The sequence below is a fragment of the Symphalangus syndactylus genome, chromosome X (genome assembly GCF_028878055.3).
Source record: "Symphalangus syndactylus isolate Jambi chromosome X, NHGRI_mSymSyn1-v2.1_pri, whole genome shotgun sequence".
In the NCBI taxonomy this organism is placed as follows: domain Eukaryota; kingdom Metazoa; phylum Chordata; class Mammalia; order Primates; family Hylobatidae; genus Symphalangus; species Symphalangus syndactylus.
The window spans coordinates 113,579,917-113,607,428 of NC_072447.2; the positions used below are offsets into that span (position 1 = coordinate 113,579,917).

The 27,512-nt window shown below is 41.7% G+C and overlaps 1 pseudogene; it reads left to right on the plus strand.

Moving 5' to 3' along the window:
* The first annotated feature begins 1,715 nt into the window (after window positions 1-1,715).
* Window positions 1,716-20,237, plus strand: LOC129475373 (small ribosomal subunit protein uS7-like; annotated as a pseudogene).
* The last annotated feature ends 7,275 nt before the right edge of the window (window positions 20,238-27,512 follow it).

A 27,512-nucleotide genomic window follows, 5' to 3' on the forward strand; every position in this document is an offset into this window, starting at 1 on the left:
TTCCTCCTGTAGCTCGGAGTAGTTTGATTGTCTGAAGCCTTCTTCTCTCAACTCGTCAAAGTCATTCTCTGTCCAGCTTTGTTCTGTTGCTGGTGAGGAACTACGTTCCTTTGGAGGAGGAGGAGCGCTCTGCTTTTTAGAGTTTCCAGTTTTTCTGCTCTGTTTTTTCCCCATCTTTGTGGTTTTATCTACTTTTGGTCTTTGATGATGGTGATGTACAGATGGGTTTTTGGTGTGGATGTCCTTTCTGTTTGTTAGTTTTCTTTCTAACAGACAGGACCCTCAGCTGCAGATCTGTTGGAGTTTGCTAGAGGTCCACTCCAGACCCTGTTTGCCTGGGTGTCAGCGCAGTGGCTGCAGAACAGCGGATTTTCGTGAACTGTGAATGCTGCTGCCTGATCGTTCCTCTGGAAGTTTTGTCTCACAGGAGTACCCAGCCATATGAGGTGTCAGTCTGCCCCTACTGAGGGGTGCCTCCCAGTTAGGCTGCTCGGGGGTCAGGGACCCACTTGAGGAGGCAGTCTGCCTTTTCTCAGATCTCCAGCTGCGTGCTGGGAGAACCACTACTCTCTTCAAAGCTGTCAGACAGGGACATTTAAGTCTGCAGAGGTTACTGCTGTCTTTTTGTTTGTCTGTGCCCTGCCCCCAGAGGTAGAGCCTACAGAGGCAGGCAGGCCTCCTTGAGCTGTGGTGGGCTCCACCCAGTTCGAGCTTCCTGGCTGCTTTGTTTACCTAATCAAGCCTGGGCAATGGCGGGCGCCCATCCCCCAGCCTCTCTGCTGCCTTGCAGTTTAATCTCAGACTGCTGTGCTAGCAATCAGTGAGACTCCGTGGGCGTAGGACCCTCTGAGCCAGATGCGGGATATAATCTCCTGGTTTGCCGTTTTTTTAAGCCTGTCGGAATAGCGCAGTATTAGGGTGGGAGTGACCTGATTTTCCAGGTGCCGTCTGTCACCCCTTTCTTTGACTAGGAAAGGGAACTCCCTGACCCCTTGTGCTTCCCGAGTGAGGCAATGCCTCGCCCTGCCTTGGCTCGTGCACGGTGCACTGCACCCACTGTCCTGCACCCACTGTCTGGCACTCCCTAGTGAGATGAACCCTGTACCTCAGATGGAAATGCAGAAATCACCCATCTTCTGTGTCACTCACGCTGGGAGCTGTAGACCAGAGCTGTTCCTATTCGGCAATCTTGGCTGCACCCCCCTAATAACCATGTTTAACTCACGGGCCATAGAGAAACAAGCAGCATGGTCAGTGGGCCCCTGCTATAGACTGATAATTCCTTGAAGGTTGAGGTTTGTCTTATTCATCACTTTCTTCAGGATTTAGCCCCAGTGCCCATAGTTGGCATCCAGCAAATATTTCCTGAAAGACAGCGTAGAATAATGTTTGTAAAGAGCCAGACTTTAGCAAGAGCATGGACTCTAGAAGCAGTTTGCTTTGGTTCAAATCTTTACTTTGTCACTTTCTAACTGTGTGAGCTTAGGCAAGTTACTGTGATACTCTTTCAACTTTCTCATCTAAAAATGGCTATAATCATTGTAACTACTACATGGGTTGTTTTGAGGACTTAGTGGGTTAACAAATCACTTAAAGAAGTGCCTGGCCTTTTAGTTGTTGTTATTATTATTATTGGAATGAAATAATACAATCCCATTACTGTCCAAAAATGTGCAATCTTACCAGCCGGTTAACTGAAAATAGCAGGAGGAAATATGAAAGCTTTTGCAAATCAGCACATTGACAACTATAGACTTGTTCCTGACATGTCTGGTGTATCCCCATCTCCTATTTTTGACCTGAACTCCTTGGTGACTGTAAAGACTCTCTTGAAACCTTCTACCAGGTCTCACAAACTTAAGACCAGCAACGGTATCCATAGCAGATGCAGTTTGTCTGCTCTGTGCAGTGGATTTTTGGTTGGTTTTTGTTTTTGAATTTAATATATTTAGGCATGGAATACACACTCCACCTACTGTAGGCACCATTGCTCTCTTCTGTTTTCAGTGCTCAGCTTTTCTGCTTAGCCCCTGAAGGCCTTTATGTTTGAGACCTCTGCCCTAGTACCTCTACCCAGAGCCTTCATCAGGGACCAGCTACCCTGTAGGATCTCTTGACTCTTCTACTTGAAATCATCACTCCAAAGGCCTGCACTCATCTTTGCATTGACCCTTCCTTTTCATTCTCATCTCTGGCCATTTCTGAGCTCATGCTGTATGCTTTGGCCTTGCCAGACTTCATTCAGTCCTTCAGATAAACCATGTTCTCTCTTACCTTCTGTCATTAGCACCTGCTGTTCCCTCAGGTTGAAATATTCTTAACCTCACTCCACTAGGCTGATTCTTCATCATCTTTCAGGTGACTTAGATGTCACTTCATCTAGGAACCTTTTCCTGACACTTTAAATAAATATTAAAAGCTCTTCCGGCTGGGTGCAGTGGCTCACCCCTCTAATCTCAGCACTTTGGGAGGCTGAGATGGGCGGATCACGAGGTCAAGAGATCGAGACCATCCTGACCAACATAGTGAAACCCCTACTAAAAATACAAAAATTAGCTGGGTGTGGTGGCACACCCCTGTAGTCCCAGCTCCTTGGGAAGCTGAGAAAGGAGAATCGCTTGAACCCGGGAGTCGGAGGTTGCAGTGAGCCAAGATCACACCATTGCACTCCAGCCTGGTGACAGAGCAAGACTCCGTTAAAAAAAAAAAAAAAAAAAGGAAAAGAAAAAGAAAGGAGGAAAGAAGGAAGGAAAGAAAAGAAAAAAGCTCTTCTTCTGACCTACACTTCACTGGTGGAGACTAATTTCTCACTGATCCCATTTCTTTCCTGGACAAAGAGGAAGATTATACTTCCCAGCATCCCTTGCCATTAGATTGGCTTCTGGTCACTTTCCATTTTAAGTCTGGCCATAAATCATGCTGCATGATACTCTGTGAGCTATCTTTCCTTGTTGACCTACAGAATACAGAGGCTCCATTTGAGGACTCTGAGGAGGTCTATGATGGTGGAGCCATGAGACAAAAATGGCCTAGTTCCTGAGTCACTGCTTGGAAGAGAGCATCCCAGGAGAGCTGCTTGACCTGCATTGGCATGTGACATAAATGATAAACTTCTATTGTGTTGAATTAGTGAGATGTGAGAGTTGTTTGTTACAGAAGTCAGAATGAACTACCTTGACTAATGTATCTTCCTATGTCATAGTACTTAATGAGACTGACTATATTTGCCTGTTTGTTTGGCTTTACTAGTCACTTGAATATAGGCTCCACCAGGGCAGGAAGTTTTAGGGGTTTGTTCCCTACTTTACCTCCAGCATCTAGAGTACCTGGCACTTATTAATGGCTCAATTAATATTTACTGAACAAATAAAGGCATGAGCATTTAATTCCTTTTAAAACCCACCGTGAGTCCGGGCGTGGTGGCTCACGCCTGTAATCCCAGCACTTTGGGAGGCCAAGGTGGGCAGATCATCTGAGGTCAGGAGTTCGAGACCAACCTGGCCAATGTGGTGAAACCTGGTCTCTACTAAAAATACAAAAGTTAGCCGGGCATAGTGGCTCACGCCTGTAATACCAGCCACTCGGGAGGCTGAGGAACAAGAATCGCTTGAACCCGGGAGGCAGAGGTTGCAGTGAGCCAATATCATTCCACTGCACTCCAGCCTCGGTGACAGAGCGAGACTCTGTCTCAAAAAAAAAAAAAACAAAACACCGTGAAAGAATAGAAAGCCGTGCTACGCCATCAGGGCCATACCACTTAATGCTGCCCGAGGGAGTAGCTGCCTTGGAAACTGCCAAACCACCAAGTATGCATTCTGGATCACAGCTCTGGAACTGACCTTACAAGGCTAATCCTATCAGGTCTTACATCTCTGTTAACCTCAGCCATTGCTACCACCCCACCCAAACTTCTTGCCAAGGTCACTTAAGTTTTCCATGTTACCAAAACCAATAGTGTTCCTTTTGTCCTCATGTAACTTGACCTTCCACCAGTATTCAACACAGTTGACTACTCTCTCCTCCAGCAGTCTCTTCTCTCAGCTTCTGTGACAATACATATTTTTCTTAATTCTCCAGTATCTTTGACTACTCCTCTTCAGTCCATTTTGAAGACCCCTTCTCTATCCAATGGACTCCTCCTCTATCCAATATCTAAATTTTTGAGTGGCCCAGCACTAGTTTCTAGGGCTTCCTCTCTTTCCTATCTGCACTCTCACTGAGTGATCTCCTCTATTCTCATGGGATTAAATATCATCTATATGTTGACTTCGTCCATATTTATATCCCCAACTCCAAACTCTCCTTTATATGGTAGGCTCACATAACCAACTAGCTAGACATCTACTTGGATATCTCAAAGGCATCTTAGACTTAACCTGCCCCAAAATAGAACTCTTTATTAGTACCATCTCCCCTACCTCCCATTCCCCAAATATAATTTCCTTTCCCAGTCTTTCCTCATCAAAAAGAACAACCATCTACCAGGCTATTGAAGCCAGAAACAGCAAATCGTTTTTGATTCTGCTACCTCTCTCACCTCCAACATCTAATCAGCAAGTTCCATAGTTTCTAGCTCCTCTGCCAAAAATCTCATACATGTCCACTCTTTTTAATTTTCACTGCCAATACCCTACTGTAAGCCACCATCACTTCTTGCCTATACTACTGTAATGAATGCTTAACTGATTACCCAGTTTATGCTCTCCCCTTCCCTACAGTCTCTTCTGCACATATTAGCCAGAGTAAGCTTTTAAAAGAGTTGCCCTCAAATTTTAAATGAAGCCCATGCTCCTTTCTGTGGACTACAAAGCTCTAAATAACCTGGACTTTGTCTACTTCTCCCACCTCCTCTGTAGCCACTTTCCTCCAATCCTACTAGTTATATGTCTACTTTCAGGTCTGTGAGCAAGGTAAGCTCTTTCCTGTCTCAGGCTCCTTACACATGCTGATTTTTCTGCATGCTGCCTGGAATTTACTTTATTTCCCCTACTCCTTGCTTCTCTTCACCAGACTAATTTTTTAGCAAAAACCTCTCCATATGCTAAACTTCCTTCCCTGACTGCAATTTTTAAGTATGCTCCTCTGTCATCCTATGCAACTTCTCTCCTGTGTTTTCTTCATACATCTATCATAACTTGAAAAGATATGTTTATCGGCTATTGGCTTCTTGATTATCTGTCTCCCCCATTGTACTTTAAACTCTATAGGGGCATAGACAACATCTATTTTATTCTATCAATGATAATTGTATTACACAGTACCTAGCACAGTGCTTGGCATATATAATTCCTTAGAAATATGTCTTGAATGAAATAGCAAGCACACAGCAGTGTGCTAGTTGGTGTGATTTGAAGAGGATGGCGAGGTTGTCCCTAATCTCATTCTAAAAAGCTCTCTCTCCCCATCCCATTCAACTTACAGCACTGTGTGAAACCCTCATTTGAATCAATCCTTTCATAAGGCATCAGTTGGGAAACTACAGCCCACGGACCAAATCTAGACCGCCTCCTGTTTTTTTGTGTTGTTTTGTTTTGTTTGTATGTCCAAGCTAAGAATTTTTTTTACATTTTTACATGGTTGAAAAAAAACCAAGAGATGAATAGTATTTTGTGACATGAAAACATGATATTCGGTTTATTTCTTTATTGAAACAGAGCTACTCCAATTTGTTTATGAATTGTCTATTGCTGGTGTCAGACTGCAACAGCTGAGTTAAATAGTTGCAACAAAGACTGTATGGCCTGCAAAGCCTAAAATATTTACTATTTGGCCTTTTACAGAAAAAGTGTGCCAATACATGGGCTAACATATTGTAGGATCCTTTGAAAATGCATAAATTGCCTGAGAAAAGTAGCAAAGCGAGCTATTATCTATCTGCCATCATCACTCAAACCTGGATTTGATTATTTGACCTGTTTTAGTCATTCAAAAGAGGATTGAGAAAAATAGTATAGATCAAGAGAAATTTTATAAGGGAAAGACAGAAAGGCAGGCCTAAAGCAAGTATCCCTGACCACCTCTGGGGAGAAGAGCTACATTTAAGTTGTCCTACACTTTGAAGTCATGAGGAGAGGCTAGGGAAAGGGGACTGTGGTATTTATGAGGAACCTGGTGAATCAACATTATGAAGAACAGCGGGTGGGAGGAGGTCTGCCTCCATGGGAAAAGAAATCAGCAGCTTCCTGCCCATATCTCCTCCAACGGGTTGACGCTGAAATTGCCTGGGAGTTACAGAGAAGGCAGCCCAGTAGAGGCCTAAGGCCCTGCTATGGAGTGGGTCAGTCTTCCCATTCATGGTTTCCACTGTGATGAACTTTGGAAATGCTTGGCAATACTTGGGCTGGGAAGCTGCCCACCTGAGAGGGGGTGCTGAGTTGAAAGTTGTTTGGAGAAGCACCGAGCATCATGAAAGCCCTGTGTCCCTGGACGACAGGGGAAGGGGAAAGTAGAACTTAATTCACTATTCTGCTCTTTGTTCTCCTTTGTACAAGTCCTCCAGATTTAGGTTTGCAGTCGCCAAGATCTATAAAGTCCCATGGCTTCAAAGTCCTCTGTGACTGCCCTAAACTCAAAACTAGATGATTGGGATTTCCACCCTCTCCAAACTCCTTTCCTCCGCCAAGGGGATGCCATGCCCTGGGCCTGTGAGGGTTTTTCCCAGGAGAGCTGATTGGTGTGCTCTTTTAGCTGTCTGCTTACCTCCCCAGCAATTGCCCTGTACACCCCCACACGGACAAAATTCTCTTTCCCTCCCCCATCAGGCAAATTATTCCTGCTCCTCAGTGTGAGTCACTACACAGTAAGAGCTACCACAAGCCAGATTACTGCGTCAGCAACCTCAACATGCTGTTTTTTTTTTTTTAAATGGATGGGGAAATAGGAGGGAGAGAAGAAGTGGGGAACGGAACAAAGTGAGCAAACCACAAACCAAAGGGATAGCTCTGGTCTTCTACTTCCTACTGGCATGGAGGGGCTTTTGATGTGTTAGGCAGCCTTCCATTTGCTACTGACTTTTGTCTCCCTTGCTCTTTATGTTCTATTTGTTCCCTTGTAGATTAAGGAGTTTATTTTTGGCTATGGTGTTAGGGCCCCAAGGGGACCCCCAGAGCCATCACAAAGGGGATTTAGGGCAGGAGCCTGGTGAACATTCTCATGGACATAGGTGTGGTCTGATCCTACAAAGTTGAAGATACTGTTGGAACAATAAACAGGCATTGAGATCCAAGGACAATGTAGGGAATTCATGACAGTAAGAGAACAGGGCAGAGTGGAAGAGCCCTTAACCCTGGTAATAATAATAATATTAGTAAATTATTATTAAAACACTGTTTTGAGACACATGCATGTATATATACACATATATAAGGTGTTTAATATAAACCTCACAACAATACAATGAGGTAGGTAGTGATATTAATGCCACATCAAAGATGAGAAACCCAAGAGCTCTCAGGTAAAGCAATTGCCCCAAAGTCTCTAGGTTACTAAGACAGAGAGTCAGAATTTGAGTCTAAGGATGTGGCACTGGAGCCCATGCCCTTAGTCACTATACTGCCACTCAGAAAAGAATTAGTGCTTAAACATTAGTGGCCGTTATGACTTTAGATCTGAGAGAATCGTTTGATCAATCTTTTCCTTCCACAGCAGATATTCTGACATGTAGCTCTCAGTGGAAGTGGGGAAAGATAGAAGGAAGTAAAAATATGAGATGTTGTTCATTTCCACCTGTCCCTTGCCCTATTCCTTACATTTAGGCTTGTACTTAGCATTGGCTGGGATTGGCAGAGTTCAGTCTGGCAAAATTCTTGGAGGTTGGTACTATAGCTTTCAAAAGCTCCTTGGGAAAAAAAAATGCTATCTGTGGCTTGGATTTTAAAGGATAAAAATGAAAAAAAGGTCTTCAAGTGAAAGCTTCAAGCCCTCTGTGATCCTTTGTGTCTGTATCAGGGATTTGCTGCTCACAGGCTCCTTGCCTCCCACCATTCTTTCTCACATAGTAGGATATTATAGGACCATTCCTACTCTTAAGGGACAGTATACAAATTTTGAACTTAAAAGAAAAGCTTTTGGTAAGAGACAGTGAAGGAAGCAGTGACTCACAAACGGAAATTTTCAACCAGTCAGAACATTCTGTCTGATGCATTTGACCAATGATATGGTATGGAAAGAGTCTGCTATCATCCCCATCTTCAAAATCAAAAGCTGCCTGGGGTAGCTATCAAGCTTTCCACTGAAATAAAGTTCACCAACAGAAATTTTCTGGTATTGGCTACTGGACAAAATTGCAGCCATGTGTGCCCAGAATCACATTGTAGATTTAGGCTATAATGAAGGACCTTTGCTTTACCAGCATAATACAGGAACTGTACTCAATATGCAGTGACAGGACAGTTCTTGGAACATAGCCAGTCTACTTGCAATGAAACAATAATCATTCAAACACAGCCTCTCAAGGATGGAAAATGGATAACTGTCCCATATTCAAACAGCTATAATATGATAGATTAAAGTCGGCTAACCACAAGCTGGATGAACAGAAATATTTTTTTTTTTTTGAGTGTCACTCTGTTGCACAAGCTGGAGTGCAGTGGCACAATCTCGGCTCACTGCAACCTCCAACTCCCGGGTTCAAGCAATTCTCGTGCCTCAGCCTCCGGAGTAGCTGGGACTACAGGCACAGGCCACCATGCCCGGCGAATTTTTGTATTTTTATTGGAGATGGGGTTTCACTGTGTTGGCCAGGCTGGTCTTGAACTCCTGACCTCTTGATCCTCCTGCCTGGGCCTCCCAAAGTTCTGAGATTACAGATGTGACCCACCGCACTGGCCAGAAAAATTCTATATATGTGTTGAGTCATGACTTCAAAACACAGACTGCAGTTGCTGGGAAAAATTGCAACAGACAGAAAGAATACAAGGTGTGCCATACAACAGACAGAAAGAATACAAGGACTAGGGCTGCTCATTCTAAGAAAGAGCATTAAAAGGCCTGGATACTCTCAAAGAGCTTTCAGCTGAAACTATAGATCAAAGGACAACCTTTATATATGGAGAATGGATGATATTAATGGTCATGGGCAGAGATCTACGTATATAATTATATACAGATATATGTTGCAACTCAAGACCAATCAGCAATTACCATAAAGAACATTAACATTTAACACATAGAGCAATACAATTAAATTGAAATGCTAATGACCACCAACTATAGATCTTCCTAACTTCAACATAGCAGAGACAGATGGAAATGTTATAAACCAGCTATAATTTTCTTTTCTTTTTTTTTTTTTTTTTTGAGACAGAGTCTCGCTCTGTAACCCAGGCTGGAGTGCAGTGGCGCAGTCTTGGCGGCTCACTGCAACCTCCACCTCCCGGGTTCGAGCGATTCTCCTGCCTCAGCCTCCTGAGTAGCTAGGACTACAGGCACTTGCCACCACGCCTAGCTCATCTTTTTTTATTTTTATTTTTAATGGAGACGGAGTTTCACCATGTTAGCCAGGATGATCTCGATCTCCTGACCTTGTGATCCGCCTGCCTCGGCCTCCCAAAGTGTGGGGATTACAGGCGTGAGCCACCATGCCTGGCTAATTTTCATTTTTTAAAGAAAGACTTGTGACCAGCTTTAAAAGGAATGGAAGGAGGTAAGAAGAAAAGATAGGTGCTAAGAATGGTGAAGGAGGGTTCTACTAGAATGAAAGTTTGAAGGGAAAAGCTAATGTTATTCTTTAAAATCTGCATCTGCCTAAAATTTTTGGCAAAAAGTTTTACAAGGTGGTTATGGCGACTACCTGACCAGCTGCCCTACCTGTCCAGTCTTGTGCACCAGAGGTTCTTAACCTGGGGCTTTGGCGGATCCTTGAGGTTACACGCAGAACGCTGGGGGGGTTACTTTGTGTTGATGCATGTGTGCGCATTTTTCTATAGAGAGGAATTGTTCACCTTTTTGATATTAGCTGGGTTATCATGACACTACTTCTTATTTTTGCCTTTAGCTATGACATATTTTCCATCAGTGCAATTAAGATATATGTTTCTCGCCAGAATAGTGCCTGTAAAAACAATTTAAAAAACATAGAAGATGTAAACTTAACACTCTCTAGAATATTAGGCTGATACCTGGATCCTGTGGCTCAGTAAGAATAATTTGTCTCACTGTATGATTCCGTATCATATCTAGTTAGGGAAGAAAGAAGATGAACCCACACCTAAAAAATCACCTACTATGTGCTGGGCACTATCATTCATCTATTAATTCAACAAGTGTTTATTGAATGTCTACTATGTTTACATACATTATTATGTTTTCTAAGATCCAAACAATCAGTATTATTTCCCACATTTTAGGGATGAAGAAATGAACATTCAGAGAGGTTCAGAGTGAGAGTAATTAATTGCCAAAGTTCAAACAGGAAATGTTAGAATGGAGTTTTGAACTTTGGCCTTGCCTGACTCAAAGCATGCATTACTATCCTTAACCCCATTTTACAAGTAAAAGGACTGAGGCCTGGGGAAGCAAAATAGGTGACACAAAGTCACAAGTAACAAGGTGGTGGGAAGTACCTTGGGCTGCCCCAGGCTTCTGTTCTCTGGGTAAGACCTTCTGAGGAGCCAGCACTCACAGCCTGTATTTGAGGCTCTTCCAAGCACCCTGGCACTGCTCAGATTGCCTTTTCCAGAGCAGACATGCCTCTATGCGCTTGTTTCCAGGGGAACTGAAACTATTAGATTACAGGCTTCTCTGGCTAAAGTGACAAATGGCTCCTCCAACCAGCCAGCTGCCTTACTGAATCTTCCAAGACAGACTTTCCTAACAGAACAAATGCCAAAAAAAAAGTCAGCTATTTGTGACATTATTGTTCGACTTCACATTTTGGCCTACCCCCAGGTTGTGACTGAGAAGTCTGACTTTTGATTAGCTATTACTGGTTTGTAATTGATCATTCTCTCCACTTTAGCTGCCCCGTAGAAACCTTAGTCAGTGTTTAATGTTAGTTTCTTAAATTAAGGCTGCTTTTGGTCCAAGTCATTCCTACTCACACTAGATCTATTAAAGGTTATAGGCCTTGAGATCAAAGCTCTAATGAGTAGCACGATGTTCCAAGATTGTTCATGAAAAGAAAATAAGGGCAAATGCTTCAGGCTTTCCCTGAGAATATGTGAAATGTATGTTGCTTCAGAGATCAGACAGAAGTGTTAGCCCCCAACTTCTAGAGGCTAATGATGAAAGACCTGACATGACATCACATCCTCTTAGGGTCGGAGTCACATGGCCACACCCACATCCACACTTCTACCATACCCATGGTAACAGCGGGAGCACCAATGCTTTTCTGTCCCATACATACAATGGCACTCCTAATCTGCCCAGTGCTAGTTCTCTGTTTGTGCAGTTCCCTAGAGTCTTCTACTTCAGTTATCCAAACAAAATTTCGGGAGAATGAGAAAAGAACTCTTGCTTTTTCACTTCTTAATATGAAATGAAACTGGTGGGAGTTGTTGAACAAGACCTACAGATAGTCTGCCTAGGACCCTTTACCTCCAGAAGAATAACCTTGGGCTTCAGGAGAGTTCTAAATCACATGGAACGAAAGAGGCAGGAGTTAGACATTTCCTGGGCTGAGGACATCACTGGCACTTTCTGGAATTTTGGCCAGTTATAATTTCATTACGTCACCATAAGAATACCCTACCTACTCTACCATAAACTTTTAGACTCTAAGATTTCTCAGAATCATCACTATATTCACAGAACCATTGGGTATATTTCAGGCTTCCTTAGAAACCTGAACAACCCAAGTTCATCGCTTGCTAAGATGACAACCTTGAAAAACCCAGATTCATCTATTTCCAGAAGCATATTGTACCAGAAAGTCACACTCTGGATGTAGTCAGGGCTTTTGCTTTTCCAGTGATTACAAATTCCAACCTCCTCTACCTCAGCCCTCGTGGTTATGATCATTGCTCAAAGTAGCTGGTTGACAAATTCATATACATATCATTTGACCAGGCCCTTGCTTTTAAAATTGTTTCCAAAACTCATATGAACTGTGACCTCCAATGTGCCCGTGTCAGAAGGTGGGGCCTAGTGGGAGGTGTTTTCGTCACCAGGGAATATCTTTTATGAATAACTTGGTGGTGTTCTCTTGATAGTGAGTGAGTTTTCACTCCAATAAGACTTCATTAGTTCTCATGGAAATGAATTAGTTCCCAGGAGCATGGGTTGTAATAATGCCAGGACATTCCTTTAGTTTTATCTCTTTGCATGAGTCCACTTCCCCTTTGACTTTTCCCTGAGATGGTTTGACCTACCACGCGGCCCTCATCAGAAGCTGAGCAAATGCTGGCACCATGCTTCTTGTACTTTCCAGCCTGCAGAAACTTGAGCTAAATAAACATCTTTTAAAAATAATAATAATAATAAAAAGGTGTTTGAACAACTTTAAGGAAAGATGAAACCCAAGGTCAGTCTATACTTCTCCAGAGCTATGTTTACTGCGGAGACAGTAGGGGATGTGGTGGGGGTGGGATTAAGATATGATACCTTGAATCTTCTGGAGATTTCTTCAGCATCTCTGAGGGACTTGACTTAGTAGTAACGGGAGTATTGCATTTCATCCCAGCAGCCTCCTAAAGATTTGAATGGTAGGTAAATAGAACCAAGTTCATTGTCTAAACATCATTCTTCAACTCCATACACACTCATTGTGTGTCTTCTGGGTACAAGACATTGTCTGCTGAATAAAGGTCTACAAACATATTTGTTCTCACATTTTTTGGTAGTCTGTCTTCCTTTACTGCTATTTCTCATGATCAGGCTAGAATAGATAAATGGGATAATATCCAGGATGTGCAGGGAAAACCCAGCTCAACTTTCTGCTCAGCATGTGACTCCGAGAACATTCAATGGAACTTACCCAGGCCTCGTGGAAGAGGTGGTACTTGGTCTAGTTTACAGGAAGCTTTTTAGCTGAATCGTACAGTAAGTGAAACAAGCATTTTTCGCTTGAAAAGCCGAGATTTTCCAAACCCAGATATGTATATGAGAGTACTTTTATCTATGGCTCTAATAACATTATCTTTCACCCATCAAATGCCAGAATAGTGAATTTTTTCCTCAGATAATTGCATATCTAAATGCTAAGTGTATGTAACAATTCTTAAATATGAATCTAACATTGATATGTATTTACCAAAGACCCGGGAGATGTTTCACTAGGAAATATGAACCTTAAAGTTTCAATTCACATCATTTACTCAGTTGGCAAACAGAACTTAGAGTTGAAAGTGAGGAAATCAGGGATTCTGGATATGCCAGAGACCAGAGTGTCTTTTAAGTAGACCATAGTAAGATAGGAAGTTGCCCAGCTTACTTAATCCTACTATTTTGCCAAGACAAGGATCTCCTTGGAAAACTAGGGGAAAGTTCAAATGACATCTGGGTAAGGTTCCTGTAGGAGTTCATTCTTTGCTTTCGTAAGCTCATTGTGCAATTCCATAATTCAGGAGAGGCGGCTGTTGGAGAAATGTCATGGGGCCTTACTAAGTGTGTGTAAGTATGTGTCAGGGGGAGTTCTACTTAGTATACCCAGCCCAAATTCCAGGAAGGAAAGATGCCTTTAGTGAAAGGAATTCCTTTAACATGTAAGCCTAGACTTCAGATTCAGAGAAAAAAATGAGTCATGAAACAGTGAGGACTAGATGCTACTGCAGGGAATCCTGTAGGATCACTTTTGCTCTGACTGTGTGAGTGTGTGTGTGTGTATGTGTGTCTGTGAAAGACAGAGAGAGAGACACTCCTTGGTGTGAGGACAGAGGAGCAGAGAGAAAGAGATGTCCTTGAAAGGTGTATTCTATGTGTATGTATGGAGCACCTCACTTTCCTCCTTACTTTCTCCACTTTTACTTACCCCCATCTTCACCTCTAAGCCTAAACCAGACAATCATTTAGAAAATCAAACCCTGAGTCACTTGGAAAGCAGTCCTTTAAGGGAATCTTTAATGCAATCTGTGGCTCAGACCAATTAGTCCATTATCCCTGGAATCATGACTGATTTAGAACACTTTGCTAGGTTTTTTGACTCACATTTTTCTGTGTAGCTCTTGAGCGGATAATAATACTCAAGGCCCAGAGACAGAAGCTCAGGCCCATGGGACTGTCTGGGCACAAAGGTAGTCAAGGGATTGTTCATCTTCTTTATCCATCAGGGTCCAGAAACCAGCCTCCTCTTTATCTGAAACAACTAGCGTCTGTGCCAGGATATTCTTCATTGGTATACCACCCCCAGTGAACTGTGGGCCCCACGTGCATCGCCCCAAAAAGAAGTATGTTTATTTAAATTGAATGTGGTAAATAAGCATGGAGGAGAGACTTGGAGACCAAAGAAGGTGAGGGGCTCTCACGGAGTCTCATAGAGCAAGAATAGGGAGGATTTAAAGGAAGGAGATGGTGCCATATCTAAGCAGCCCACCTCAACTTAGCCACTTATTTTAATGTATTCATGAGTACATTGATCTTTTTAAACTCCTCTGAGTAAAGGCTCCAGCTTCTTTGTCCTTCCCTGCTCCCCTCCACCCCCTCCATCCACCAACCACCTGGTCTCTGGTCTCCACTGCTGGGTGGGAACTCTGAGTGCAGGGTCAGGGCAATCACCCCATTAGCCATACCCTGGGGACAGCCTGGGTCACTGCCCTTTCAGAAAGATTTGCCTAACAGAAGGGGAGGGGTTGGAGGAAGAGCTAGAGAAAGGCATAGAAAGAGATTAAGGACACAGGAAGGGGAGGGGTTGCCATATGGCATAAAGGAAGCATGATTAAAAAGATTAGCTGCTGTTCAATCAGAGAGACGTGTGTGGGGCAGGGGACACGTTAGAAACCTAGAGAATCACAAAGAGCCTCCTGGAGTGAACAATGAATTTCAAAAGAAAAAAAGGAAGAATGTCTTCTAAGTTTATGAGGTGATTTTAAGCCAAATCAAGGGAAGTCTGATTTTATTCAGTGGAGAGAATCCATTACCATGAGAAACAGCACAAGCTGGCAATATAAGTCACATTCCCAAAAAAGCACAGAAAAATTTACTATTAATAAACCCACAATGGAGTATTAAAGGAATGGTAGCTGACATTCAAGAGGCCAATTCATCCTTGGAGGTCCTGCGAAAGATAGATCCTGAGCTGAAGAAGGGGGCTGACCTAGCTTTTTCCATTTTTAGGTTTTTGGGCAATGTAGGGAAGAGCTGCTCTCATTTCCAATACCATTGGTCTCTACATGTTCCACCTAGAGAAGAATCAACCTACTAAAAATGATATTTTCTAGATGTCTTCTAAAGATTTTGCAAATCAAATTTCTACAATCTACCATGTTATAAATAATTTTGAATTTGGAGGCATAAACAACCGTTACACAAATATCCTAGCCCAGGTTGTAAATGTAATTAGACCTAAGGATCAGAATAAAAGTGGAAACCTACGACACACTTCAGTTTTGCTAAAGTGAAGGGAAGTATTGAGACAATTACAGGTTACTTTGGGAAACTCCACAGGCAATTGAGAACAAGGGTGACTCGGAAGATGAGCTGCTTTCATGAGGGTCACTTTTAGAGGCACCAAGGCGGTAAGTAGCGAACGGAAAGACAGAAGGAGGGACTTATTCTCACCTTGTAACAAACCACACACACACACACACACACACACACACAATGCGTAGCCTGTGAGAGTGATCAGAGCAGATATTCACTGAAGCTGAATTCTACCTTGTCACAGGTAATCCCAGAAACATGTCAGCCAGTCAAGAATCACCGGATGGCATCCAAATTCAGAATGGCCCCACACAGAGGCAAGATGTTTATGAGGCTCTTTTGGGGTTGACTGCACTACAACAAATTTTAGATGTAACAGAGTAATTTAAATATTTCCCTAGGGACTGCTTTAGAATGGATAGGACATTTTTTAATCTCTTGAAGTTGCTGCCAAGGGAGACATTAAAAATGGATGGATCGTTTTGGGTGATTTTAAGGAACTGGCAAAGGACCTGTTGAAAGCATGACTTTACTTTGCTCTTCAGATTCATTGCCAAGGGCAATGACATTACTTTTGCTAGGGGCAAAACCAGTCAGCTTCAGTAACTGGCCAAGCAAGCTGCTAGCAGCAATGCCAGAACACTGTTGCTGAGAAAATAGAATTTATATTAAGAATTCCAGGAAGTCAAGAGGTTTCTGGGTAATGTGTAAATCACAGAAAAATTTTTTATACTTTTCAGATCAAATGTTGCCTCTCCAGTGATGTAATAAATTCAACAGGCCATGAGGCCTTTGCGTCTTACTTCAAGCTGCTTTGAAGACCTAATTGTCCCTTTAACGATGTAATGCTCTATTTATCAGAAACACCCTCTCTGACGCCCTTAAGGAATGACTAGGAGGAGGGGACCTCCATCCTTGGATTAGAGCTATTAAAGAGCTGCCTTCTTGTGATCCAGGTACTTTCTCCTTCCAGGAGGGAGTCCTTGCTCTTCATAAATGCCCCCTGGGACTGTTTTTAAAGACATGGTCTTGCTCTTTTTGCTCAGGCTGGAGTGCAATGGCACGATCTCTGCTTACTGCAACCTTCACCTCCCGAGTTCAAATGATTCTCCTGCCTCAACCTCTTTAGTAGCTAGGATTACAGGTGCCCACCACCATGCCCGGCTAATTTTTATATTTTTAGCAGAGATGGGGTTTCACCATGTTGGCCAGGCTGGTCTCGAACTCCTGACCTCAGGTGATCCGCCTGCCTCAGCCACCCAAAGTGCTGAGATTTACAGGCATGAGCCACCAAGCCTGGCCTGCTCCCTGGGACTTTTGAAGCCAGCCTCCTTCCCAGCACCTTGTGTTACCAGGAACTTTATATTCACTGAAAATGGATTTTTATTAACTTTAGGTCTTCTTGTCTGTCCCTGATGCCATCTTTGTCCCCATCAGTAACATGGATCCTTAAGCTAAAAAAAATTAATACTTTATACATGTTAGTTGTGCAAAAATAAGCAAACACAAAAAAAAGCACAAAGAGGAAAATGTTAAGTAACCATACATTCAACCACTACAAGATTATCCCCATGTGCCACTTAATGGTTTTAATTTTTCCAAAATTCCAACTATGCCTTTTCATACTTTCTTCCCCCTTGGGGTGGCAAGCTCCCCAGAACCATCTCAATCTGATTCATAATAGTGCAGTAACTTCTGGTTATTAAAACTGGCCCATTCTGGTTCTGAAGACTTTGTTCCTTTTGTTTTGCAACTTTAATCTCTTATTTGATGCAAAGTTCTCCTCCTCCTCACTCCGTCTTTCTGTGCTTTTTGTCCCACCCCCTTTGTGGTACATGTGTACTTCTGGTGTTGGGGTCAGAGAAAGAAAGAAAACAATTCACCACTGCGAAGGCTATCATTTGCTACCTCCTCTCATCAAATCTGCAATTGGGCCCACTGTGGAGGAGATCAGTGCTAAGCAGCACCCATAAGCACTGGCTGTCCCTTGCATCTTCTAGCTGCTGGCCTCTCTCTGCATTTCTCTGAAGCTTGTGCCTCTTGACTCCCTGCTGTGTGTATTTTTCTTGGCAGTAGGGTAGGGCTGGAAAACCCATAGCTCCCAATCTCCTCCAGGGCCCTTGTTTCCATACCTCTTGGACACCAGAAATTCAAGGAAAATGTTTTTTGCTTCCTATTTACCTGGCAGCTCCATCACCCTATTCTAGAGTTCTTGACCCATTTCCAGTGGCTCTAGGCCTAGTCTGCAAAGCAGGATTGGTGATTAAGCAGAAGTCTAACCACTGCTGTCCTCTGAGGCCTCTCTCTAGTGGTGCACTGGAACCAGCTCATCCCAGCTCATCAAAGCCAATTGTTAAATTTTCTGAAAATGTGTTAGCCAGTTGATGGATGTCACATTGGTAGCTTGAAATTGGCCATGGTGGGAGTGTTTACACAACAGAGATACCTCCAATGAGTTGTTAAACATTTAGCAGCACACCATTGCCTCTCTTTCACCAAGAAGAGGAGTAGTGGGGATAGGAATAGGTTTCTCTTCACCATCATTGCAGTTTTCAAAAGGCAACCTCTACTTTCTTTTCAGGCCAACTGTTGGTGGGTAGCTGGGGTGGAGGTGATGATAGGGTCAGTTCAGCTGAAATGAGACCTTTTTAAGTAGCTACGGGAAGTGGCTGGCCCTGATAATTGGGGCTATTAGCTTGCTTTTAATGGCTGCCTACCATTTCATTGTATCAATGCACCATGACTTTTGGAATCAATCTCTCATTTTGGACATTAGATTATTTCCAGTCTTTTACTATGTTAAAGAATGATGTAAAGAACATACTTACTGGGGCTGGGCGCGGTGGCTCACGCCTGTAAGCCCAGCACTTTGGGAGCCTGAGGCGGGTGGATCACGAGGTCAGGAGATCGAGACCATCCTGGCTAACATGGTGAAACCCCGTCTCTACTAAAAATACAAAAATTAGCCAGGTGTGGTGGTGGGCGCCTGTAGTCCCAGCTACTCTGGAGGCTGAGGCAGGAGAATGGCATGAACCCAGGAGGTGGAGCTTGCAGTGAGCTGAGATCAGGCCATGCACTCCAGCCTGGGTGACAGAGCGAGACTCCATCTCTAAAAAAAAAAAAAGAACATGCTTACTGGGGGTTGGTTGTAAAGAGTACCAAAAAAAAAAAAAAAAAGAACATACTTGTACAGAAAGCTTGTGTTTGATGAAATAAGCCCTCAATAAATGCTGGTTATTATTACAATTATGATAATAAAGAGGAGGATTTTTAAGTAAAGTTTCCAGGCTCAGTTGAGGACATGGATGATACTTATCATATCTTTCCACTTACCTTTCTCATCAACATCCTTAATTCTGGCAGTCAGAATCATATCCCCCAGGCAGGAAATTGGAAGCTTCCTCTCTGGGAAATTTGATTGGCTTAAGAGAAAAGGCCCATAATTGTAGGGTCTGCCAGTGAAGTGGCCAGGTCCACCTAAGGACATAAGGCTAATCAATCAATAATTGCCCCCCCGCATCTCCCCACACACAGATTTTCAGTTTCCACATGAATAGTCAAGCATTGGGGAAAAGTCTTTAATAGAATAAAAGAATATGAAACACACATTGAAAAAAGGAACTTGGAAGAAACAGAAATAAAGTAGGGAGGAGAAGAAGCCATAAAATCCCTATAATTGGCTGGGCACGGTGGCTCAAGCCTGTAATCCCAGCACTTTGGGAGGCCGAGGTGGGCAGATCACGAGGTCAGGAGATCGAGACTACGGTGAAACCCTGTCTCTACTAAAAATACAAAAAATTAGCCGGGCGCTGCACCGGGTGCCTGTAGTCCCAGCTACTCAGGAGGCTGAGGCAGGAGAATGGCGTGAACCCGGGAGGCGGAGCTTGCAGTGAGCCGAGATTGCGCCACTGCACTCCAGCCTGGGCGACAGAGTGAGACTCCGTCTCAAAAAAAAAAAAAAAAAATCCCTATAATTAACATTTTCAGAGAGATGCATGAAACATGGATGCTAAAAATAAAAATAAACATTCTAAGAATAAGAATGAATTCTGTCTGTGTCAGGGTGGTGCATGGTCCACACTGAGAAACAGAGATGCTCAGGCTGTGCCCTCAAGATAACCAAGTGGGAGACAGAAGCACCAGTGGTGGCAGAAACTCCTGACATCAAGTGTTTTGGGAAGTGGAGCACTGATGATGCACAGATCAGTGACATTTCCCTTCAGGATTACATTGCAGTGAAGGAGAAGTATACCAAGTACCTGCCTCAGAGCATAGGGCTGTATGCCGCCAATTACATCCACAAAGTGTGATGTGCCATCATGGAGCACTTCACTAACTCAATGATGATGCATGGCCACAACAGCAAGAAGCTCATGACTGTGCCTTGTCAAGCATGCCTTCAAGATCATCCACCTGCTTATGGGCAAGAACCCTCTGCAGGTTCTGGTGAATGCCATCATCAAAAGTGGCCCTGGGAGGACTCCACATATATTGAGCAAGCTGAGACTGTGAGACAGCAGGACATGGACATGTCCCCACTGTGCCATGTGAATCAAGCCATCTAGCTGCTGTACACAGGTGCCAGTGAGGCTGCCTTCCAGAATATCAAGACCATCAATGAACACCTGGCCGATAAGCTCATCAGCACTGCCAAGAACTCTTCCAACTCCTATGCCATTGAGAAGAACAACCTGGAGCTCATGGCCAAGTCCAACTGCTGATTTCCTGGCTGTAGCCCAATAAACCTGTCTGCCTTTCAGGGTGGCCCACAGAAAAAAAAAAAAAAAAAAAAAGAAGAAGAAAAAAATGAGCTCCTAAAAACTCAAACTACTTGAATAGAAGTTTTTTAAAATTAAAAGTTTATTTATTATGCATCTACGGGTATATTTTTAATTAATCTCTAAGAATGTAAAACAAAAGTGCAAAGAGTTGGGGAAAAGAGAAAAAGAATAGGAGAATTAGAGAACCAATATCCATTAGGAATGCCAAGAGAGACAACAGAAAAATAGAGGGGAAGAAATAATCAAAGACGTCATAAAAGAAATTTCTCTCCAAACAGAAGGAAATGAGTTTACAGACTAAAGGACCAACTATGTATTTAGTACAATGACTATATGACACATAGAGACACATTATTGTGAAATTTCAGAATGCTGGGGATAAGGTCTCCAAAAATGTACCTCTCACTAACCATTTCTCAGGAAGCCACCAGAACATGTGCTCTACCAAGACAAGGGAGTGGCCAAAGGAATATATGGGGTCCAGGAAGTAGAAGGTTGAACACAAGAGAATGATAAAGAAAATTCCCAGGATGGAGGTGAAAGGAAAGCCCAGGAAGAATGCTGTGCTGTGGGTTAGGGATAGGTAGATGGAAGGGTCTGGAAAGATGTATCCAGGAAAAAAGATAGAACCAACAAATTACCTGATATGTTGGCCATATTGAGAAGCATTTCAGAGTCCTTTTGGAAAGTCTGGGGTTGGGTTAGTGCTAATAGGCACACAAAACTAAGCTAGTGAAAAAGAAAATCATCATTAATTCTAAGAAAAACTAGAGAACTGTGTGTATGTGAGGAAGGGAAAGGGTTAGAAGGAAGCTAAATCATCATATCCCATACAAGAGGTGAATTTTTAAAAACCACTTAAAATTTATATATCAGCAAATAGCAATATAAGCTATAATTCCAGAATTTAGAGTTGCATACCAAAGCAAAACCATAAACCAACCAAGAGAGATAAGAATGGTTGTCTCTTAGAAGTGGGAAACAGGGATTGGGAGTGTGGAGGTAGCTCTTGTTTTTTTTTCAACATAGGACTTTGGGGTACTATCTGTTCAACTACATGCATTTATTACTTTAGTAAGAGTAGTAACTGCTGAATAATGTCTTGTGGAATTTATATAATATAATTCAAATAAAGCTCTTAGTACACTACCTGAAGCATATAAGTGTCATTTATTTATTTAGACGGAGTCTTACTCTGTTGCCCAGGGTGGAGTCAGTGGCATGAACACCGCTCACTGCAGCCTCAATCTCCTGGGCTCAAGTGATCCTCCCACTTCAGTCTTCCGAGTACCTGAGAATACAGGTGTACAACATCATGCCTAGCTTTTTTTTTTTTTTTTCAATTTTTTGTGGAAATGGGGTCTCACCATGTTGCTGAGGCTGGTCTTGAACTCCTGGGCTCAAGCAAACCTACTGCCTTGGCTTCCCAAAGTACTGGGATTACAGGCATGAGCCACCTTGCCCAGCCAAATGTCATTATTTAAACTCCCTGTTATATAGTATGTACTAAAAAAACGTAAAGTGGAAAGTAGTTATAATATTAGCTATAGAAAACTATGTTTATTTAATCAGGAAGGTCAACCGGCTCTATAGTGTTGGAAATCATGTAAGTCTTTGGCTTTCAGCCATTTTAGATCATTAGGGCTACTTCCTATCTTCTATTCACACACAAAAATTGAGAGCTTTACTATCACTTCCTTTATTCTTGTAAGTCAAGAAAGACAATTGTGCCTTTGTCCTTCTGACATTTAGCCCAGAAGTGAAATGGGCTACAACACAAATAAATGACCTGGTTTTGTTTTGTAAAGCACATGAAACCTTCATGTCTCAGACTGGATAGAGTTTTCTCCAACTTTGCAAAGGTGCTGATACTTCTATCTGCAAGGCTGAAGACACTGACTTTCCCTGATAGCTGAGCAACCAAAACTTTGAACTCTCAGGTTAAGGAAGTGAAATCTGAAAAAACAGCTTAAGGATCTCCTATGATCTTCTGCACATCTAGAAGTGTACCTGGGGAGTTTTTTTTTCCCAAGACTTCCCACCTCCAAAAATCTTAAATTCTGCTTTGTTTATTTGTTTGAGTTTTTTCTTTCCTTCTATTTAATTGCAAACTAGAACTATACATTGAGACAGTTTGATTTTGATTACAGGCCTAGTCACACACAATTTGGATAACATTTGTTATTCTCCGAATGAGTCGAAAATTTGTAGAAGAAAGAGAGCATATAGGTGGTGTGGTTTCCAATACAACTCTGGACTGTGGTGTCAAATGGTCCTGGGTTTGAGTCTCAATTCTACCACTTCCTGTCACCGTAAGCAAGTTACTTCTATGCCTCAATTTTCGCATCTGGTGAATGGAGACAGTAATAGTATCCACTCTCTAAAATTCTTGTAAAGATTAAATGAGATATGGCATGACAATCACTTCTCACAGTGCTTGGTGCATAGTAAGCACCAGAAAATTGATAAGCAGTTTTCCTTATTCCTCTTATCTCTCTAGGAAATGAAACCAATCCTTTCTCTTTGAGGTATGGCAATCAAAATGTACCCAATCATTGGATAAAGAAAATGTGGTATGTATACACCATGGAATATTATACAAGCTTAAAAAAGAATGAAACCATGTCCTTTGCAGCAATATGGATGCAACTGGAGGCCATTATCCTTAGCAAACTAAGGCAGGAACAGAAAACCAAATACTGTCATGTTTCACTTATAAGTGGGAGCTAAACATTGGGCACACATGGATATAAAGATGGCAACATTAGACACTGGGATCTACTAGAGAAGGCAGAGAGAGAGGATGGGGGCAGGAACTAAAAAGCTGCCTGTTGGGTACTATGCTCACTACCTGGGTGACAAGATCATTCAAACGCCAAACCTCATCATCATACAATAAACCCACCTAACAAACGTGTACTCTCGAAATCTAAAATAAATGTTTACATTACAAAAAAAAGTTACCCAATTGAGCCTTAGATATATCATCCAAACTGGAAAAGTATAAAAGTTGGAGGTAGCCCAAATTATCAAAATTAATACTTTTCATTTCTTCATGGTAAAAGGAAAGCTATTTTTAAAAATTCAACTGTGGTTTCTCATCGTGTCTCTGGCGCCCACTAGTGGTAAAATACATGAATTTTTCTCCCAGTTTCTGGGTGCATTTTGAAAATACGGCCCAATATTTAAGCTCTAAACTGGAACTGAGAGAGAATTCTTTAAACCGCAGCTGTGATGTTTGTTTTTTGACTCAAATCAAGATGTTACATATTTTATCTGTGTTTACCCTTACAACTCTGGCTGCTGAAAGCACGCACACGTGCACACACATTTCCTGGGTCAAATTCAGGTCAAACTTTTGAAAGAAAATAGTTCTTGTTTTAGACTTGGATTCTCTACTTAGACTGGGATGAAAATACAAGATGATCTAATGAAGAACTAACAACGCACCAGTAGTTACAACCTTGGAGATTACCAGGCCAGATCTATAGGAACCACACAAGAGCTGAAAAACTCCAACTACGGATTGGCACTGGTAGTTCGCACGGATAACTTTGATGCAGAAAATAATCTTTCATAGCCTGCACTGAGGAACTTCTGGGAAAAGTCATTTGAAGTTCTGTTAATTATTCAGCAAATTATTTTCATATTTTACTTTAAATCTACATTACTTAGATTGTCTCTTTGTAACTGGATGATTGAGAAAGATTTAAAAGAGATCAAGAGAGCTACATTTTCAATTAAAAGACAATCATAAAACCTTCTAATGTGGATCACCATGCAACATCCGGCCTGGGGAAAAAGGAAAGGCCATTTCCGATTCCAGTGGCTTAAGAAATTTCTGACGTAAAAGATCTATTAAATGTTTATTTAATCAAAAAGAAAGACTAAATTCTTTGTTGTCATGCCTCATGTTGCTTCATGATTTTCTCTATTTTTTCCTTCTTTGTGTTCTTTACCCTATCTATTACCATTCCTTTTCCCTACGCCTCTCTCAAGTCAATTCTGCTTTATCTTACAGGGTTAGGAATCAGATTTCAAGTTTCCTGAGACACCACCTCCACAGAACCATTGAATTTACATCATCATTAAATAGTGTATTCCAGAAAATATGACTAAATAACCAAAGTTGCCATGGTTTTAGAGCTTCTAGGAAGGGAGTTGCCTTTCTTGGCTCTGCTCTGAAATATGCTCCCCAACATGCCCGATTTTGCTTTCTCTTTGTCTGTTGGACAATACAGCCTGCACCATATTCGCTACACCTCCCACATTGCCTAAGACCTCAATTATTGTAATCTTGTTCTATCTCTGCGTATTTGGCAATCGAATAAAATAACGTATTGTACCCAGCAAATAGTGTCCTGTACCCATCCAGTGCAGAACACAGAATGCATTGGAGAATTAATGGAGCACAGAGAAAACATTCTAGCAATGGGGATCATCTGAGAAAACCTTCAGCTAGTGAGCTGGGAAGCTGCTTTTGCCATTTGGGATATGAGCCTCCCCAAACTACCAAAATGTGACTTGACTTTGCCTACTATGGATCATGATGATAACAAACAATAAAAAAAAAAAAATCAACAAAGAAATAGATCCTAGGTCTCCCAAAATACAACTGAATAAAAGCTAGAAGACACAAAGGTATAAACCTTGCTTGTAAAATCTAACCCTACTTATAAAAGTTGTCATACTGAGCAGAAACTATGTCTTGACTGAATTTTTTGTATCTTCTCCCTAAGCCAGAAAAGTGCTCTCAATGAACTCAAGTGAGCATTGACGTGAACTTGATTGTCTCTTGGTTAGTGAAAAGTACAATTACTGAAATGGTTGTGAAATTCTGGGACCACGTTCGGCCCATTTCAGGCAGAGGGATTACCCACTTCGAGGAAAGTGCTGAGATTAGCCCAGTTTCCTATGACTTCTGCACCACTTTAATTTCTGCTCATTACAGAGCAAGACCCTGAAGGGATTTTGGAGCCCTTGAAGAAAGAATCAGCCATGCTTAGTAGAATTTTAGTGTTAAATGTGTTTTATTGTCTTCCTATTCTTTTTAAATTGAGAATTCTCATACAGGAAATAAGTAGTTCCAAGCTTACAAATAGAGTTGGTTCTAAAAATGTGTTTGTAAGTCAGTTTTTTGAACTCAGATTCCATTTCCCCAAGGATCAATAGTGTAAATGTTGACTAGGTTCCAAGTCCAACCTGCAAGAGTTTCTCTAACCTTTAATGTTGATGAAATACTGAATCTTGGCCAAAGAAAATAGCAGAAAATTATTGTAGCAAAACCAATAATTGAATGAAGCAGAAATAAATTGAATAATTATTTTTTTCTCTAATGCTAATGTTTGGAGCAAAACAAGTTTAATTGTAGAAGAAGGTGGAAGTAGGTGGAGGCTTTCGTAGCAATTTAAATTGGGAGGCTTTTGGGTTGCTTGAGGAGCTGTGCACTTGCTGACTCTGGTGCCTCATTCTGCTTTACTGCTAATATTCCTCTCCTATTTCAGAGTGAGGTTCATGGTGCTCAAGAGTTGACCATCTGGCAGTTAGTGGATCTTGGACTACCATGTTCAAACTCCTATTACTCGGCTTGTTTTATCACTTAGGTATTGCAGGCTAGCCTGGTGATTTGATAATCATACAGTTATGCATTTTTTAAATTTATAGTCATGTATTCTTTCATTTATGCCCACAGTGGATTGTTGGCTAAAGACAAGAAACACAAGACTGCTGTTGAAATGCAAGTGAATAAGGATAAGAATGATAGTGATTCTGAAAATTAATTTTTGTATGAGCTGAATTGTGTTCCCTACCCCACAACAAATGCATATGTTGAAGTCCTAACTTCAAGTACTTCCGAATGTGTCTGTGTTTAGAGATAAGGTCTTTTAAGAGATAATTGAGTTAAAATGAGGTCATTAGGGCAGGCCCTAATCCACTATGACTGGTGTCCTTATAAGTGGAGGAAATTTGAACACAGACACACACAGAGAGAAGACCATGAAGAGACAGGGAGAAGACAACTATCTCCAAGCCAAGGAGAGAGGCCACAGAAGAAATCAGTCCTGCCAACTCCTTGACCTTGGCATCTAGTCTCCAGAATAGTGAGAAAATAAATGTCTGTTGTTTAAGCCACTCAGTCTGTGGTACTTTGTTATAGAAGCCCTAGCAAACCAATATATTGCCTGAAACTGCTGTTTATCAGATTCCTAAGTGATAACAATCTGATTTAAAAAATTATATAGTACATTAAGCTATCTCTCATACTTTAAACATCAATGGCAAAACTAAAGGTATAGTAACAATTATATCTAATTTGGCTCTACATTTCTTGGGGAAAAAAGAATTAACACATTTGCTATGTTATTGGTGAAGAAAGTCTGGAGAAATAGTATTTTCTTCTAATGTCTTCATTTAGAAACAAAATACTAAAATTATGTAAATATGTGAACTTATTTTTACAATACAAAATGCAACAATTTCAAACAGCATGACACGAAAGCAGTTTTTGTCTAGTTTTGATGCCATAATACATAACTGCTTTTGACATTTTAATATACATTCAGTCTCCAAATAAAACATACTGTAATATTATGTCTATAGTTGTCAAAAATTATGTTCATTTTGCATACTTTAAACAGTGTGCATCACTCAAATAAGATAAATCAATTTTTCCTATATTTTAAATAATATTAAAAATTGCATTAAAATATATTTTTAAAATGTTAGCATTGTGGTAGGAAGCCTCTGAGATTGCCTCCAGTGATTCCCACCTCCTGGTACTTAGGCACGTGTGTAATCCCAACCCCATGCGTGTGGGCTGAATCTAGTTACTTGCTCCTAACTAACAGAATATGGCAAAAGTAATAGGACTACACTTTTGAGACTAAGTTGTGATCTCTCCCTTGCTTTCTTTTTCTCTCTCCTTTGCTCACTCTGAAGGAAGTCAACTGCCATTTTATGAGCTGTGAGCTGCCCTATGGGGAGGTCCACATGGCAAGGAACTGATGTCTCTGGCCAACAGCCAGAGAGGACTGAATCCTTCTAGCTACCACAGAAGTGAGTTTGGAAGCAGGTACTTCCCCAAGCTGAGCCTTCAGATGAGACCACAGACCATGCACTGCACCTTAATTGCAGCCTTCTGAGAGACCCTAAGCCAGAGACATCCAACTACACCATGCTCAAGTTGCTGACCCACAGATACCATGAGATAATAAA